We start from the raw sequence: 5,000 nt of genomic DNA, 5'->3' as shown, positions 1-5,000 counted from the left end.
TGTTGTCCCTGCCGGACTTAGAAAATTTTTCTCTCCCGCCTGGGACCGGGGTTGACCTGCTGTCCCTGCCGGACTTGGAAAATTTTTCTCTCCAGCCTGGGACCGGGGTTGACCTGTTGTCCCTGCCGGACTTAGAAATTTTTTCTCTCCCCGCCTGGGACCGGGGTTGACCTGCTGTCCCTGCCGGACTTGGAGCCCTAGGAGGGAATCGGCCACCAGGTCAACCTCCGCTGAAAGCGGCCACGGTTTACCTGGTGCCCGGGGAGCGAATCGGACACCAGGTCAACCTCTGCTAAAGCGACCGAGGTTGACCTGGTGCCCGGGGAGCGAATCTGACACCAGGTCAACCTCTGCTAAAGCGCCAGAGGTTGACCTGGTGCCCGGGGAGCGAATCGGACACCAGGTCAACCTCTGCTAAAGCGGCCGGGGTTGACCTGCTGTCCCTGCCGGACTTAGAAAATTTTTCTCTCCAGCCTGGGACCGGGGTTGACCTGTTGTCCCTGCCGGACTTAGAAAATTTTTCTCTCCCGCCTGGGACCGGGGTTGACCTGTTGTCCCTGCCGGACTTGGAGCCCGAGGAGGGGATCGGCCACCAGGTAAACCTCCGCTGAAAGCGGCCACGGTTTACCTGGTGCCCGGGGAGCGAATCGGACACCAGGTCAACCTCAGCTGAAGCGGCCGGGGTTGACCTGCTGTCCCTGCCGGACTTGGAAAATTTTTCTCTCCAGCCTGGGACCGGGGTTGACCTGTTGTCCCTGCCGGACTTAGAAATTTTTTCTCTCCCCGCCTGGGACCGGGGTTGACCTGCTGTCCCTGCCGGACTTGGAGCCCGAGGAGGGAATCGGCCACCAGGTCAACCTCCGCTGAAAGCGGCCACGGTTTACCTGGTGCCCGGGGAGCGAATCGGACACCAGGTCAACCTCTGCTAAAGCGACCGAGGTTGACCTGGTGCCCGGGGAGCGAATCTGACACCAGGTCAACCTCTGCTAAAGCGCCAGAGGTTGACCTGGTGCCCGGGGAGCGAATCGGACACCAGGTCAACCTCTGCTAAAGCGGCCGGGGTTGACCTGCTGTCCCTGCCGGACTTAGAAATTTTTTCTCTCCAGCCTGGGACCGGGGTTGACCTGTTGTCCCTGCCGGACTTAGAAAATTTTTCTCTGCCGCCTGGGACCGGGGTTGACCTGTTGTCCCTGCCGGACTTAGAAAATTTTTCTCTGCCGCCTGGGACCGGGGTTGACCTGTTGTCCCTGCCGGACTTAGAAAATTTTTCTCTCCCGCCTGGGACCGGGGTTGACCTGTTGTCCCTGCCGGACTTAGAAAATTTTTCTCTCCCGCCTGGGACCGGGGTTGACCTGTTGTCCCTGCCGGACTTAGAAATTTTTTCTCTGCCGCCTGGGACCGGGGTTGACCTGTTGTCCCTGCCGGACTTAGAAATTTTTTCTCTCCAGCCTGGGACCGGGGTTGACCTGTTGTCCCTGCCGGACTTAGAAATTTTTTCTCTCCCGCCCGGTACCGGGGTTGACCTGTTGTCCCTGCCGGACTTAGAAATTTTTTCTCTGCCGCCTGGGACCGGGGTTGACCTGTTGTCCCTGCCGGACTTAGAAAATTTTTCTCTCCCGCCTGGGACCGGGGTTGACCTGTTGTCCCTGCCGGACTTAGAAATTTTTTCTCTGCCGCCTGGGACCGGGGTTGACCTGTTGTCCCTGCCGGACTTAGAAAATTTTTCTCTCCCGCCTGGGACCGGGGTTGACCTGCTGTCCCTGCCGGACTTGGAAAATTTTTCTCTCCAGCCTGGGACCGGGGTTGACCTGTTGTCCCTGCCGGACTTAGAAATTTTTTCTCTCCCCGCCTGGGACCGGGGTTGACCTGCTGTCCCTGCCGGACTTGGAGCCCGAGGAGGGAATCGGCCACCAGGTCAACCTCCGCTGAAAGCGGCCACGGTTTACCTGGTGCCCGGGGAGCGAATCGGACACCAGGTCAACCTCTGCTAAAGCGACCGAGGTTGACCTGGTGCCCGGGGAGCGAATCTGACACCAGGTCAACCTCTGCTAAAGCGCCAGAGGTTGACCTGGTGCCCGGGGAGCGAATCGGACACCAGGTCAACCTCTGCTAAAGCGGCCGGGGTTGACCTGCTGTCCCTGCCGGACTTAGAAAATTTTTCTCTCCAGCCTGGGACCGGGGTTGACCTGTTGTCCCTGCCGGACTTAGAAAATTTTTCTCTCCCGCCTGGGACCGGGGTTGACCTGTTGTCCCTGCCGGACTTGGAGCCCGAGGAGGGGATCGGCCACCAGGTAAACCTCCGCTGAAAGCGGCCACGGTTTACCTGGTGCCCGGGGAGCGAATCGGACACCAGGTCAACCTCAGCTGAAGCGGCCGGGGTTGACCTGCTGTCCCTGCCGGACTTGGAAAATTTTTCTCTCCAGCCTGGGACCGGGGTTGACCTGTTGTCCCTGCCGGACTTAGAAATTTTTTCTCTCCCCGCCTGGGACCGGGGTTGACCTGCTGTCCCTGCCGGACTTGGAGCCCGAGGAGGGAATCGGCCACCAGGTCAACCTCCGCTGAAAGCGGCCACGGTTTACCTGGTGCCCGGGGAGCGAATCGGACACCAGGTCAACCTCTGCTAAAGCGACCGAGGTTGACCTGGTGCCCGGGGAGCGAATCTGACACCAGGTCAACCTCTGCTAAAGCGCCAGAGGTTGACCTGGTGCCCGGGGAGCGAATCGGACACCAGGTCAACCTCTGCTAAAGCGGCCGGGGTTGACCTGCTGTCCCTGCCGGACTTAGAAAATTTTTCTCTCCAGCCTGGGACCGGGGTTGACCTGCTGTCCCTGCCGGACTTAGAAAATTTTTCTCTGCCGCCTGGGACCGGGGTTGACCTGTTCTCCCTGCCGGACTTAGAAAATTTTTCTCTCCAGCCTGGGACCGGGGTTGACCTGTTGTCCCTGCCGGACTTAGAAAATTTTTCTCTCCCGCCTGGGACCGGGGTTGACCTGTTGTCCCTGCCGGACTTGGAGCCCGAGGAGGGGATCGGCCACCAGGTCAACCTCCGCTGAAAGCGGCCACGGTTTACCTGGTGCCCGGGGAGCGAATCGGACACCAGGTCAACCTCTGCTAAAGCGGCCGGGGTTGACCTGCTGTCCCTGCCGGACTTGGAGCCCGAGGAGGGGATCGGCCACCAGGTCAACCTCCGCTGAAAGCGGCCACGGTTTACCTGGTGCCCGGGGAGCGAATCGGACACCAGGTCAACCTCTGCTAAAGCGGCCGGGGTTGACCTGCTGTCCCTGCCGGACTTGGAGCCCGAGGAGGGGATCGGCCACCAGGTCAACCTCCGCTGAAAGCGGCCACGGTTTACCTGGTGCCCGGGGACCGAATCGGACACCAGGTCAACCTCCGCTGAAGCGGCCGGGGTTGACCTGCTGTCCCTGCCGGACTTAGAAAATTTTTCTCTCCCCGCCCGGAACCGGGGTTGACCTGTTGTCCCTGCCGGACTTAGAAAATTTTTCTCTCCCCGCCCGGAACCGGGGTTGACCTGTTGTCCCTGAAGGACTTAGAAATTTTTTCTCTCCCCGCCTGGGACCGGGGTTGACCTGCTGTCCCTGCCGGACTTGGAGCCCCAGGAGGGGATCGGCCACCAGGTCAACCTCCGCTGAAAGCGGCCACGGTTTACCTGGTGCCCGGGGACCGAATCGGACACCAGGTCAACCTCTGCTAAAGCGCCCGAGGTTGACCTGGTGCCCGGGGAGCGAATCTGACACCAGGTCAACCTCTGCTAAAGCGCCCGAGGTTGACCTGGTGCCCGGGGAGCGAATCGGACACCAGGTCAACCTCTGCTACGGCGGCCGGGGTTGACCTGCTGTCCCTGCCGGACTTAGAAAATTTTTCTCTCCCCGCCCGGAACCGGGGTTGACCTGTTGTCCCTGCCGGACTTGGAGCCCGAGGAGGGGATCGGCCACCAGGTCAACCTCCGCTGAAAGCGGCCACGGTTTACCTGGTGCCCGGGGAGCGAATCGGACACCAGGTCAACCTCCGCTAAAGCGCCCGAGGTTGACCTGGTGCCCGGGGAGCGAATCGGACACCAGGTCAACCTCTGCTACGGCGGCCGGGGTTGACCTGCTGTCCCTGCCGGACTTGGAAAATTTCTCTCCCCGCCTCGGACCGGGGTTGACCTGCTGTCCCTACCGGACTTAGAACATTTTTCTCTCCCCGCCCCGGCCCGGGGGTTAACCTCGGGGCGCACAGCTTCCCGGGTCTGACGTGCACGTCCTGTCACCTCCCGGGCCCGGCGTCCTCGTCCTCCCTTCCCCTTGGGCCGGCTCGGAGGAAGTTTTCCCTCGGCCCGGCCTCCGGGTTAATTGTTTGGGCCCGGCTGACTGAGGCCAGGCTGCTGACGCTAAAGCCCGGGGAGGCGGGGGCCTACGGCCATACCGGACCGAATGCCCCCGATCTCGTCCGATCTCGGAAGGTAAACCGTCCCGGGCCTGGCTAGTACCTGGATGGGTGACCGCCTGGGAATCCCAGGTGCCGTAGGCAGCTTTTGGCCCCAGCGGGGGTAGAGCGGGGCGTGTGTCTGCCGTGCGGGAGCAGGGAAGCCGTGAGGCCAAGGCGGCGCGACGGTCCTGGGGGGCGCTGAGGCCTTTCCCTCTGCCTGCCTGCGTGTCGGGGGCGGGGGGGCGGGCGAGGAAGCTAAGGCCCTCACCCGGTGCGGTGCGATGGCTTGGGTCGGGTCGGGGAGAGGGAAGAAAGCGTGTGTGGAGCGTTGGTGGGGCAGGTGTGTGTGTGGGAGTGCTGGGTTGGGCAGGCCGTTGAGGCGGTGGCGGTGGTGGTGTTTTTGGTGGGAGTGAGTTGGGGTCAGGTGGGTGTGGGGTCCCCCCCGGGGGGTGGATGGTCTGAGGGTTAAGGCTTGGAACGTGCGTCTTGGGGGACCGTGGGTGGAGGTTGTTGAGAGCGGGGAAGGCCCTGGGTCCCGGTTGTGGACTATTAAGCCCGGTGGAGGGGGACCG

General features: G+C 62.1%; 1 non-coding gene across 1 annotated transcript; it reads left to right on the top strand.

Annotated features, from left to right (window-relative positions):
- Window positions 1–4,411: 4,411 nt before the first annotated feature.
- LOC142006031 (5S ribosomal RNA) lies at window positions 4,412–4,530 on the top strand. Its single transcript, XR_012643180.1, has one exon. It is a non-coding gene; the product is annotated as a 5S ribosomal RNA (ribosomal RNA).
- Window positions 4,531–5,000: the final 470 nt, after the last annotated feature.

This window comes from Carettochelys insculpta, unplaced genomic scaffold, assembly GCF_033958435.1.
Source record: "Carettochelys insculpta isolate YL-2023 unplaced genomic scaffold, ASM3395843v1 scaffold_0038, whole genome shotgun sequence".
In the NCBI taxonomy this organism is placed as follows: domain Eukaryota; kingdom Metazoa; phylum Chordata; order Testudines; family Carettochelyidae; genus Carettochelys; species Carettochelys insculpta.
Note: the sequence above shows the minus strand (reverse complement) of the source record. Positions and strands in the feature narration are given on the sequence as shown.